General features: G+C 35.2%; 1 non-coding gene across 1 annotated transcript; it reads left to right on the top strand.

Annotated features, from left to right (window-relative positions):
- Positions 1-7932: 7932 nt before the first annotated feature.
- Positions 7933-8149, top strand: LOC137401267 (small nucleolar RNA U3). Its single transcript, XR_010979314.1, has one exon. It is a non-coding gene; the product is annotated as a small nucleolar RNA U3 (small nucleolar RNA).
- Positions 8150-14513: the final 6364 nt, after the last annotated feature.

Genomic DNA, 14513 nt, shown 5'->3' with positions numbered 1-14513 from the left:
TTATGCTGAGTAAATATAATGTGAAACAATTTTTGCTGTGTCAGCAGGAATGATATCTTAGTAATGCAAGATAATAAAAAACAAAACCATCTTATAATTATAGCAATATTTACTGCCGTTTCTGATGCTAGATTCCTAGCGATTCCTAGGATTACTAATAAACTAAATGTTATTAATCAATCATGTCATTCCATAGGTAATGGTCATCAACATGCAGCATGGTAGAGTAAGACACCATGCTGATTCTACTGACAAATAAATACTAGGTACTAACGTCACCATATTGTTCATGTGTTCTTCTTTCTCTTGTGCTTCAAGCTTCTGTAGCCTTTGGTCAATTGACTGTGCTTCTTTGACTTTTCTGTTCTCTCTTATCTTGCAAGCTCTTTGATCTTCTTTCAACAGTATCTTTTTGTCTCTTTTGACCTGTTCTTATTATTTGTTGTTCGAACCTCTCAACAAGCACTCCTATAAATTCATTTTGAGAAATCTGATCAGCCTTAATTCTAGGTTTTATTTCTCTGAGCAGCTTTCTCAGCTGTATTACTCTGACTCTTTCAGGCAGCAATGAATTCTTTTGGCTTCATTTCATTCTGCAATTTTGTGACTGGTTTTAGTTTAACAAACTTGTAAACCTTTGATCCTTTAATTTTCAATTTTTGTCACTGATTTTTAAATGTTTCTTTCAACAGATTCCCTTTTAAAAAAGCTACTTGATTTTTCGATTGGAAAAATTCTGTTTAAGAAAAGTAAATAAAAATTGAATAAAAATTCTAATTTTTAAAAGAAAAAATTTAAATTTAAATTTAAATCCTTTTTTTAATGAACGTAAATTTGACCTTGCATATGGATTCTCTTTGATAGCAACTTTGATTTTAAAACTGACAAGTGTGTTTTTTGAAGGCTTATTTAGAACTATAATAACAAAAGTACTTCATTCTTTTACAGCCTTAGTATATTAAAGTTCAAACTTGCTTCACTGCTGATCACACAAGAAGCATTGCAAAATATGTTCAATAACTGCCATTTTTTTCAATTATGTAAATTAGCTTTCAAAGATTAATAAGAAAAATTATTCAAGTTCAAAACACATTGATTTCTCTAATTTTCAATCAAAAATTATCACTTTACTTCCACTAGCTTGCCTTGGCTTTAGCCCTCTAATAAGTTCTTCTCAGCCCAAGGATCTTACATGCCAATTATCAGCTTTCTAAGTGCAAGCATCTTTTTGCACTAAGAAATAAATGAGCCAACATACAAACTCATAAACACCAAAAAATATACGTAAATAATAATGCTACACTGTTTAGGTTGAATTGAAGCAGTTAACAGAAGATCTACCATTTTGCAGACAAACTTTTGTTAGATTCCTACTGGTCACTTACCAGTAAGAAGAAGTCAAGTAAGAAAACTTGGCCTGGTCACTCTTATAGATAGCCATTAGGCTATGTGACGGTGTAAGCTAAATTCTGAATCGTAATTCAGGATATTGTTTGTCTCGCGTAGCCTCAGAGTCTAGAATAGGCATAGATGCATATATAACATTCCTTTTTTTTTCTTTGGGTCCTGAAAATAGACATTGGTAGACAAATAGACAAATAGACACATTACTGTTCAAACATAGATCTGGCTGCCACCAGGAAGCCATTATCGTGTTAGGCGCATTAGGAAGCAAGAAGCTTCAGAAACTGTGGCAGACATGACAGTATACTAACCGCTGGTAGACTGATAGGATCTGCAGTCATCATGAGCTCACCTAGGTGTTAGCCACACCGGAAGCAAGTGAAGTTAACAAGCTCTTCCAATGTGTCAAATTGACACATAACGCTCATACATGAACATGAAGATATATAGCCTGCGAACCAAATGTTAATTTCATACTAAAATTGCCCTTACTTGTATGGGTTGAGTTATCTTCCTCCCATACTTACACGGGAGGCTGTAACAACTTTCGCCAATCTAAAAACCTGCTGTCTTTTGCTCGAACCTGTAAATCCTGTGAACACACTTGTTCCTGTTTTTCCTGCTCCCATGCCCTGACTAATCACCCTAATCACTCTCTCCTCCTTCTAACATTGGGTCATCTGAATCAGAAAATGGGTGAATGTTGAAATCAGCATCTGAACCTAGTTCCTTGAAATTCTCTTCAGCTGTCTTGTGTATTCACAAGATCAGCCCGAGAAGCAGTTTTTTGGGTCTTCATGCTACCTGCTTCAGCATAACTAGCCTGATGGCTAGTACAAGGCACTGTGTAAATGAAATGTTCTTCACCTCCGTGTTTAGAGGTGCAGGTAGCTAACTCCCCCCTGACAGACAGCTTGTTGTCCGCAAGTAATTTTGCCTGATCGGTATTTTGTATCGGTAATAGTTCATGTCAGAGGATGCCTAACAGCTAGCTTTCGCCACCCTCGCATTCATCGAATGTCTCACAGCCATCAGAAGAATCAAGGTAAAACACAAAAATGTGTTTCCAGTTCTTCTGGAGTTCACTCTGTTCCAATCTAAACCAGTAACTATCAAGAGAGGTATCATCTTTTAACACAGAATCTTTAGTTTCTGTGTCAGTACCTTAACATACACAACTTGCTCAGGTTAAAGTCGAGGGAGTGGTTTTGCTCTGTGTTTTCTATTTCAAAGTCAGATTTAATTTTATGCCTACAAACTGTCTCGTAATCTTTGAACTGACCATAATCTACATCACTTTCATAGGGTTTGCCTAAGGTTGACCTTATTAGTTGGCCAAACATGAGTTCACTAGAGGAATATCCTGATGGCAGTGGAGCTTTCCTATAGGCTGACAAAGTGACACATTTATCGTAGGTATTGCGCAACAAAGATTTTACAGTTTTTACTGTACTCCCTGCTAAGCCAATTGAAGGATATTTAGGGCTGCTAGTAGCCAATCCGAAACCTTGTTTTCTTGCGAAATTCCTTAACTCGCGGCTGCCGAGTTTAGGAAGTTTAGAAATTCCCTTAGCAGCCCTATGAACGAGGTTGCTATAACAAGCTCCATCGTTTGACCTTACACACTTTGGTATTTATTTGGTTTATATCCTACAGATTGTAGTTTAGATTGTATTTTATATCCTACCGATTGTAGTTTAGATTGCAGTTTATACCCTACAGATTGTAGTTTAGATTGTAGTTTATATCCTACAGATTGTAGTTTAGATTGTATTTTATATCCTACAGAATGTAGTTTAGATTGTAGTTTATATCCTACAGGTTGTAGTTTAGATTGTAGTTTTTATCCTACAGATTGTAGTTTAGATTGTATTTTATATCCTACAGATTGTAGTTTAGATTGCAGTTTATACCCTACAGATTGTAGTTTAGATTGTATTTTATATCCTACAGATTGTAGTTTAGATTGCAGTTTATACCCTACAGATTGTAGTTTAGATTGTAGTTTATATCCTGCAGGTTGTAGTTTATATTGTAGTTTATATCCTACAGATTGTAGTTTAGATTCTTGTTTATATCCTACAGACTGTAGTTTAGATTGTAGTTTATATCCTACAGAATGTAGTTTAGATTGTAGTTTGTATCCTACAGATTGTAGTTTAGATTGTAGTTTATATCCTGCAGGTTGTAGTTTAGATTGTATTTTATATCCTACAGAATGTAGTTTAGATTGTAGTTTATATCCTACAGATTGTAGTTTAGATTGTATTTTATATCCTACAGAATGTAGTTTAGATTGTAGTTTATATCCTACAGATTGTAGTTTAGGTTGTAGTCTATATCCTACAGGTTGTAGTTTATATTGTAGTTTATATCCTACAAATTGTAGTTTAGATTGTAGTTTATATCCTACAGGTTGTAGTTTAGATTGTAGTTTATATCCTACAGAATGTAGTTTAGATTGTAGTTTGTATCCTACAGATTGTAGTTTAGATTGTAGTTTATATCCTGCAGGTTGTAGTTTAGATTGTATTTTATATCCTACAGAATGTAGTTTAGATTGTAGTTTTTATCCTACAGATTGTAGTTTAGATTGTAGTCTATATCCTACAGGTTGTAGTTTATATTGTAGTTTATATCCTACAAATTGTAGTTTAGATTGTAGTTTATATCCTACAGGTTGTAGTTTAGATTGTAGTTTTTATCCTACAGAATGTAGTTTAGATTGTAGTTTGTATCCTACAGATTGTAGTTTAGATTGTAGTTTATATCCTGCAGGTTGTAGTTTATATTGTAGTTTATATCCTACAGATTGTAGTTTAGATTCTTGTTTATATCCTACAGACTGTAGTTTAGATTGTAGTTTATATTCTACAGATTGTAGTTTAGATTGTAGTTTATATCCTACAGACTGTAGTTAATATTGTAGTTTATATCCTACAGATTGTAGTTTATATTGTAGTTTATACCCTACAGGTTGTAGCTTAGATTGTAGTTTATATCCTATTATATTGTAGTTTATATCCTACAGATTGTAGTTTATACCCTACAGTTTGTAGTTTAGATTGTAGTTTATATCCTACAGATTGTAGTTTAGATTGTAGTTTATATCCTATAGATTGTAGTTTAGATTTTAGTTTATATCCTATAGGTTGTAGTTTAGATTGTAGTTTATATCCTACAGACTGTAGTTAATATTGTAGTTTATATCCTACAGACTGTAGATTAGATTGTAGTTTATATCCTACAGATTGTAGTTTATATTGTAGTTTATATCCTACAGATTGTAGTTTATATTGTAGTTTATATCCTACAGATTGTAGTTTATATTGTAGTTTATATCCTACAGACTGTAGTTAATATTGTAGTTTATATCCTACAGATTGTAATTTATATTGTATTTTATATCCTACAGATTGTAGTTTATATTGCAGTTTATATCCTACAGATTGTAGTTTAGATTGTAGTGTATATCTTACAGATTGTAGTTTAGATTGTAGTTTATATCCTACAGATTGTAGTTTATATTGTAGTTTATATCCTACAGAGTGTAGTTTAGATTGTATTTTATATCCTACAGATTGTAGTTTAGATTGTAGTTTATACCCTACAGATTGTAGTTTAGATTTTAGTTTATATCCTACAGATTGTAGTTTAGATTGTATTTTATATCCTACATGTTGTAGTTTAGTTTATACCTTTTTGAATGCTACTAGTAAACTTGGCCTTATGGCCAAGTATACTTATAGCATTTAACAAAGCAGGCAGTTTAATTTCTCACTAAAATTGTTTTGGCCCCCTTCAGCCTTACACATTTTCAGGATGGTAAGTTTTATTTATAAGCCAAATTCTGATATCCAAGACTTGTAAAAATGTGCTATACCTATGTGTGTGTGTGCGTGCGTGTGTGTGAGTGATTTACTTCATCCAATATATAGTACATACAATTGCAAACATACGAACAAGAAAACAAAGAAAAGTTTCAAACAATTGCATATCAAGAATCAAACAAAAGTAGAGATGATGGGGCCAGTGCGAAATAGCAGAGCTAACCGGTCGCAGGCCCGAGTCGACAGCATAAGGCGTAGACACTAATACTCACCAAGCCGAGCTAAGGTGGAGCCTTATCTCCACTGTAACTTCACCAATAGGTTTTATTAATTTCAACGACGCTGGCAATTTATTCCACAGTGCAGACATCACAAAGTTAGATGTTCGTTGACTAGCAGATGAAGAATAAAAAGGAGTAGGAAGTGAGGAGGATTGAGTTCAGGTGTAATAATGTGAAGGTTTTTGAAAGGTTTGTGAATGATACAGCTTGTGTGCTCTAATAAGTGATTTGTAATGATACATTCCATTAGCAGTCAAAATCTTAGAGCCGTGAAATAAATCAAACGTTGGGTAACCAAAAGGCTTTTATATATAATACGCAATATTTTCTTTTGAAACTTAATTAATTTGTCAAGGTGAACCCAAGAAGCATTTCCCCATGATTCTATCGAGTAGTATAATTTAGAGTGAATAAAAGAGTAGTAAAGCATTATCAGAATCTTTCTTGGAACAGTAGTGCTTAATCGAAAAAACAGTCCTGAAATAGGTCTTAAGTCAATCAGTAAATTGCGTGTGTGTGAGGACCAACTCAAATTCTTATCAATTGTAGTGCCTAAAAACTTAATTTCATCAACTTCAACTATATTTTTATCATTTAAAGTTAATAAGTGTTCAAATTTAAAACTGTTCTGGTGGTTTTTGAAAACAATGTAAGCTGTTTTTTCACAATTAATTGTTAGTTTATTTACTTGACACCAGTGGCTCAGTCTTTGAAGATCAGAATTGATTTTTGTGTAAGATTCATTCAAGTCAGAAGAAGAAAAAAAAAACAAATTTGTGTCATCAGCATATAAAATTGGAGTTAGATGCTGCAGAGATTGACACAGATCATTTATACATGTATATAGTAAAACAGAGTTGGCCCTAACACAGAACCCTGAGGCACACCGCATGTTATGTTGCAGGAATTAGAATATGAATCATTTATTTGTGTAACCTGAATTCTATTCGACAGATAACTATGGATCCAATTAATAGTCAATGGATTAAAATTATAGTTATTCAACTTGTTAAGTAATATATTATGATCAATGGTTTCAAATGCCTTACTAAAATATATGAAAATACTAATTACACATTCTCTTTATTAAAAGACTCTAGAATTTGATCAGTAAAAGATAAAATTGCATCCGATGTGCCTCTTCCCCGCCTAAAGCTAAATTGATTCTGATTAAGAAGGTTGTTGGACTCTAAGAAATCAAGAATTTGCTGCTTTACAAGTTTTTCCATTATCTTACTAAAAATAGGTAAGATAGAGATGAGACGATAATTAGCGCATTCGTCACAAGATCCTTTCTTATGTAATGGAATAACTTTCGCAGTTTTTAATTGTGCAGGAACTTTCCCAGATTCAAATAAAAAGTTGATTATTTTAGATAGAGCTCGGCTATAGCATAAGATATAGCCTTGGTAAATTTAGCAGAAATATTATCGAGTCCAGAAGATTTGTTTGAATTCATATTTGATATCTGTTTTAGAACTTCGTTTTTATCTGTATGTTTAAATTGGAAAACTAAGAAATCGTTATTGACCTCAGCTTCGGGACTGCTTTCAGTAAAATGTAAAATGTACTATGTAAAAATGTGCTATACCACTAGGGCTAGTGCTATACCACTGCTATACCACTAGGGTTAATAAATAATCTAAGGGAATCATTTATAATAAAGCTGAAGCCAACCTTCGTTTAAGATAACGAAGGTTCCACAAACACAATAATCATTAAAATCATCATTAAATGTAATTAAACACTCACCCTCGCTCTTCTTGCAATGATCAGGTATATAACTCATGTAACACAACATAACTAAATACTTACCCTTACACCATTCTTGAACTTCACACTGCAATTTGAGTACTAAACACCTTCACTGAACTAACCTCCCCTCGCAAACCAAGTTTGCACATGATGCCATGCTATATTCCTACTGATCACTCACCAGTAAGAAGAAATCAAGTAAGAGAATCTTGTGGCTTGGTCACTTTGTGTATATAGCTTTTACGTCATGTGATGTACTAATCCGGGATCTCGTGAGTCCGGCATAGCTTTGGAGCCTATAATATGCATAGAAGCATATATAATAGATTTAAAAAAATCTCAGATTTATATGCTTAAAACTTCTTTATCTTAATCATTTCTTTTAAATTTGTCAAGTAGACCATCAAACCAACATCTTATCAACAAAAATGGCATTAGTCTGCAAAGGATTTGTCTCCCTTGTTATTTAGCTTTTAGTTAATCTTTGGCCATGAAATTGAAATAATAAATATTTGCTTTGAAAGCAGTATGTTTAGGATTTTTTGCCAAATTGTTTTATTACCTAGTGTCTATAGTATTCTGATTCTTCTGTAATCAATTTTGGCACTAGAATGAACTATTTAACTTCAATTAGTAATAATTGCTCCATTTATAAGGAAGGTAAGATCATACTCTTAGGGATCATTTCTATAGTATGCATCGCAAGGATCTCAACATCATGTTGTGTCCTAACCCAAACCACGATGAGGAGGAACAATGCTAGTTCCTGAGCGTGAAGCGAGCTCTGATTGTCATTCACTGTGTTGACTCCTCACTGCTATTGAAGATCGTTTCTCTAGCTATTATGTTAGATGATGGAACTAGCATATTCTGAGTGGTCTTACAGGGTGGCTAAAACCATCATTCATAAAAGAAAAACTGTTAGATTGCTTTGTGTTTAGTATTCAATAAAAACATGTCTGTTTGAACTCCATGTAAATGGCATTAAAAAGTCTTCTGTCAAGTATTCATACACGATTTTGTTCTTTTTGAGAGAGCAATTTTATTTTACAAAAAGCTCTAATAATGTAAAAGTTTTAATGTATGCAAGACTCAGGATTACCACCAGAGGATTACCTCTACTAGTTTCACTGAATGGTGCACCTCTTTTTATTACTGATCAATATCATACATAGTTAACAAACATTTAATTCTCACACTTACTTCACAATAACTTGTCATGTTAAGGAAGACATTGGTAATCATCTAAAATTTTTCTGATCTTGCAGATATTCATTTATTGTTTAGAAACTCCATATAAATAAAACTTTTAAAAGACATCATGTCTGTGCTTTAAGATTTAGATGGTTGATCGGTGCTGACCTTACTAATCATCAGATCAAACCAGGTTATGCACATTTGAGCTCAGTAAATTCTACAATTGCGCTGCCAAGAAAAATCTCATTACTGCAGTAAGTAATGGAATTTTTCAAAACTGTTTATCAGATCAACAGACAAAGCTTCAGTGAATACAATTTTGTAAACAAAAATTCTCTACTCTGCGTAATGACTGCTAACACTCTTGATGAAAACTGTTATCACTAGGCTGAGAATATGTTGCATTCCAATTTTAAAAGATTACCGTATGATATGTGTTTTTCGGGTTATGCAATAGTGTTTAGTTAAGAAAATCATTTTGCGACGCTTTGACATCATATTTTCAACAATAATATCATGTCAATTTTCAATCGTGAACACGCACCAGATGTTTATGGTAGTGGTATTTTATGGTGGTAGTTGAGCTGCATTGATAAGATGTTTAATTGTTAGTACGAATTCGTGAGTCACCCTCACTTCTGCTCAAGCTATTGTCTATAGTTAAGTTCAGCAAACTTGGCCACCTAATATAACTATGATTGTAGTGGTACACTCTATCAAAGCTATGGCTATACAAATCAATGTTTTAGGTCTCAGCCAATCACCTCGTGATGATGCCTGGCTCGACTGACTACGCAGACAGATCATGTATGGTGGCATTTTTTCATGATGCTTTAGACCACCCTTTCTAGAATTAGTATTATTATTGAAATGAGTTCTTTCATAAGCTCTTCAACCAGTTTGTGTTTACATCTGGTTAGAAACCTTAGCTTACGAAGTCCAACACCTTTTCAGTACTGCAGCTGATCTCAGTATGACAGAGAACTGGACTCTGTTTAATCCTCCTTCTTGATGTTCAACATACCCTAGTATTCTTTCAGTATTATTATTATCATTTTCTATAATCGTCTATAAAGTGACGCATTCAACATTTCTTTGTTGATGGCGACAAAAATGAGCATATCAACTGCAGAGGTTTATTTAAAGACGAAAAGTATGTTCATAGCTAAGATAACTAGATCACATAGAGTAAACTGGTTATAACAAATACTAGCGTGCTGAATTAAGTGATGATGCCATGTGAGAGTTTTCTGGACAATTAGATAGCTACAGGGTTCTAAGTGTAGCTACTCTATTAGACTTTACCCTTTTTACCCTTTTACTAAATTAGTTCCAAAACTCATAGCTTTCCTTCGTTTCTTGAAGTAATTTATACATATCTGTTGAATATTATGAATAATTATATGTAATTTTGGGGTTTTTCTTTGTGACTTTTGTGTTTCTTACCTTACGGTATCTGCAACAAGATCAAGAAGTGTAACAGCTTTTGTAATATGTTATCACTTACCACCATGATGTTATCATAATATGTTATCATTTACCATTATAATGTTGTTTGATGGTGGTATGTGATTTTAGTTATAAATAACCATGAAAATTGTAGTCATATGTGTATAATGCTGTTTAACCAATGCATGTGATATCACCTCATACATGTATGCTCTTAGATAATTCAATAAAGTTTCTCTTCTGTCCAGCTGTCTGGTTAACTAGCATCTTGGACCATGGATAAATAATATCTTGTGGAGTGCTTCAGAATGGTTAATTTTAACTACTTCACTTTTGTTGCAAGACAATGCTTCTTAGTTAAATACCTTTTACATATTCTTGTAAATTTAAAATTTTTTTAATGTTTGATGATGAATAAAATTGAATGTTTGAGGAAAGTTTTGTGAATGTGGTAACTAGATTTTAAGTAAATGTTAACATTAAAATTCTAAAAATAATTTTTTAATATTTGAGCTGGTACGCTGTTGCAGTTGAAATCTCAATAGAATTCTTTACACTTGAGAAAACAAGAGATATTTCTCGCATCTTTCCCATAAACCCCAAGAACATGGGCATCTACAGTGTGATGTGAATATTCAGTGATAGATGCCTTGAGATTAAATGTACATATTGGTTGTGAATAGTCATTGTTATGTAACCACACATGCTGTTTTGCTAGCCTATATTATCTGCTTGTAGTGTGGATAGATAAGATGGAGTTAGTTGCTAAGGTCCAGAAGATCACCGATCTTAAAACCTTCTTGTCACTGTTTTGGCTAGAGATGTGTTTGCTGTATACAAACAACTACCAGAAAAAGCAAAAACTGACTTTGGAGTACTAGAAAAAGCATTGCTCACTGCCTTTAGTGTAAACAACTTCAGTGCTTACGATCAGTTACGTACGAGAACTTTGATGGGAGGAAAAGCAGTTGACATATTTTTAGCAGGTTTGCAGCAGTTGTTGGCATTAATAGGTCAAACTGATTCCGAGCCACTGCTTAAATGCGCCTTCTGTGGCAGGTTTGCCAAACAAAGTCGCAATGCTGCTAAAATAAGTAGCAGCTGTAAAAAGTCTTAAGCTTGGAGATTTAGCGGCTAGGGCAAGAATGATGCTATCGACAAGCAGTGGTCACGTAGCTATGTGTGCAGCAGTGCAGCGTTCAACATTCAATGTTACCATTGTCCAGGACCACACTTAGCTCGTAACTGTCCTGCAAAGAGCGGAGGTCAGAGCAATAAACGAGAAGTAAGGTGTTATAACTGTAATGAGCTTGAACATATAAAAACATTCTGCATGCAATCGCAGAAGGGAAACAAAAATGGGGAGCGTGTACACCAGATGCTTACCCTAAGTAAACAATGCGTGATACCATTTATATCCATCCAAGTTCAAGGAGTCAATGTAAAAGCATTAGTAGACACTGACTGTGAGCAATCAGTGATGCAGGAGAAACTAGCTAGAGTGTTGAAGTTGGTTCCTCTAGGCCCCGTGCGGCAAGTGTTAATTTTTAAATGGGTAAACAACTACATGTAAAGGTGAGACTATGATAGCTGTAAAAATTGGAAGTCACCAGAGCATGAGTGTGCAGTGTATGATAGCACAATAACTAGTTAATGGCTATAGAGTGAATGGAACGTATAGTAAGAGTGTAGGAACGAGTAGGAATGGACGTTATAAGCAAACTTGGTGGTGTAACAGTAAGTAATGCTCGTGATGTTGTTTTTAATGCGCTGACACCTAATGCTGTTGAACTATTGAGCTCCAGCAATAGACTACTAGATAAAACCGATTCGAAACAGCAGACAATTGACATTGATGATCAAGACTTTAGTGCGCATTTTGATGGGCTGCAGTGGACTGTAAAGTGAAAATGAAAGGATGGTGACTCACAGCTAAAAACATGTGTGCAGAGTATGCGGTTGCTGACAATATGCGTGAAGAGTACAACAAGGAGGTTCATCAATGGATAGAAAATGGTTTGCTTCAGCAACATGACAAAACAATCCATGGACAATTGACTGGACTAATACCATTGTTGGCTGCACGCCAACCAAATAAACCAACAAACGTAAGACTAGTGATGGACTATAGTAAAAAACTGAATGAACACATAAGCAACCACCCAGGCTTAGATACAACAGTGTGCCAAGAAAAGTTACGCGAGTGGCGTAAGTTAGGCTGTAATGCATGTGTACTTGACTTGCAGAAAGCTGACTTACAATTGTATGTTGATGTTTCTTTACAACGTTTTCAGTGAGCAAGATATTGTGGGAAAACATACGTTATGACACGTATGAGTTTTGGCCTTAATGTACCACCTAAGATCATGACTAAAATTTTATCAAAAGTGTTGTCACTCGATAGGGGGGTAGATGCTGGCACCGATCACTACATTGACGATATTTGGGTAAATGGATCAGTAGTCTCAGTTGATGTACTCCATGAACATTTATATAAGCTTGGATTGGTCCCCAAGGAGTCAGTGGCACTAACTGAGCCTTGAGTTTTAGGTCTGAAGGTGATTAGAGATGAATTAGATAACCATCAATGGGCCGTGACACTAGCATTCCGGAAGTAAGCAACAATGTTAGCAAGCAAGAGTTGTTCTCTATATGTAGCCAACTGTTAGGACACTACCCGGTAGCAGGATGGTTGAGGGTGACCTGCAGTTATGTAAAAAGGTTAGCGAAAGTTGGAAGTTGGGATAATGCTGTACCAAGTAGCATGGTAACAATTTTGCAGAAAATGGTGAATCGAGTATTAGCAAACGATCCTGTGAAAGGTGAATAGTCAGTAAGTGACACCAAGTGCTGCAAGGTATGGTGTGATGCTAGTAGCATAGCAGCCGGTGCTAGCATAGAGGTTGAGGGACATATTATAGAGGATGCTGCATGACTCAGGAAGGTTGATGACAGCATGCATATTAATGTAGCTGGGCTGGATGCTGTAATAAAGGGACTGAATCTAGCTATTAAATGGGAAATGATAGAAACAACTATTATCACAGACTCAGTTACAGTGTACAATTAAGTTAAGTCTGTCATCCCAGACAGTCACAGGTCAAAAGTAAATAGCATGTGTGAGATGATAGTTAGGAGGTGGTTAGGGGTGATTGGAGTACTTATGACCACTCACAACATTGAGCTGAGTGTGTCTCTGGTGAAATCAGCGTGTAACAAGGCAGATGCACTGACAAGAGTAGACCAGAAGTGGATAAGGAGGAATCAGCCAACTATTGCAGCAGCTGGTCAACCAATTGAATTGAAAGCAGCAGTGAAGAGTATACATGGAATGCACCACCTAGGTGTTAGCAGCATGATGTGCTTAGCAGAGCAGAGGTTCGGGCCAGACATAGAAAGAGGAATTGTGGAGAATGTATAAAGAATGCTTGGTGTGCAAATGAGTAGATCCAGCTTCTGCTAGCTGGGACAAAGGGACACTTTATATAGACAAGGTCTGACACAGGCTGGCAGTAGATATTACTCACATGAACAATATACCTTAGCTGTCAATCATAGATTGTGGCCCGAGTAGGTTCATAATTTGGATAAAGGTGCGGGATGAGACCGCCAACTCAGTTGGTACTCACTTGCAGCATGTAATTAGTGAACACGACCCGCTTGTAACGCTGTTGAAGGACAATAGACCTTGTTTTAGAAGCGCACAGCTTAGTACACTTCTAAAAAGATGAAATGTGTGTCAGGTGTTCAGCTGTGTTTACAGACCATCTGGTAATGAGATTGTGGAATGAAACCACCGAACGATCAAGCGAATGCCAGCATGTCCTGGGAATAGTATACAGGAAATGTTCTTCTGGTACAACAATACGCCAAATGCGGATGGTACGGTGCCATCATAGTGTCATGCAAGTGCCAAGTATTATTGGTACTTTGCCAACAAACATTATGCTTTTTAGCTAAAGCTTTATACAAGCTAATATTATATAGTACTGTCTCATTATAGCTATTAATAATGCTTGTAGCTTTTTACAAAGCTTTTCTATGACCAAACATATAAATACTTGGGTTTTCTGTTATCAAATCAGTTGTCTCTGGAGCGTGCAATAAACCATTTCTCTAATTTAATACTCTATTTAATTGCTTCTGTGCAGAAACATAACAGAAGCTAATTGGCGACAAGGATTTCTCTTTTGAACAGTTACAAAGAGTTTTGTTCAGATTTTATCATTGATAAAAGCGATACAAAGAGTTCTAGTTTATTACAAGAGTAACTGTTCAAAATTGCACCACTACAATGGCAGAAGTAGCAGACCTGATCAAGCTAATGCAGAAGCAGCAGGAGGACCAGAGACAGCAGCAAGAGGAGCAGAGAAAGCAGCAAGAAGAGCATAGACAACAGCAGCATGAGGAGTTCAAGCAGCAACAAGAGGAATACAGACGTCAGCAAGATGAAAGAATGGAGGAGAATAAGAAACTGATGGAGCTACTACTACAAAACCTACAACGGAAACAAGAAACAGCTGCAACCGCTGTTCCAGCCTTCCCAGGTTTTGACCCAACAGCAGAGCTACTAACAGATTACATAGATAGATTCAAC

This window comes from Watersipora subatra, chromosome 7, assembly GCF_963576615.1.
Source record: "Watersipora subatra chromosome 7, tzWatSuba1.1, whole genome shotgun sequence".
NCBI classification, from domain to species: Eukaryota; Metazoa; Bryozoa; class Gymnolaemata; order Cheilostomatida; family Watersiporidae; genus Watersipora; species Watersipora subatra.
Note: the sequence above shows the minus strand (reverse complement) of the source record. Positions and strands in the feature narration are given on the sequence as shown.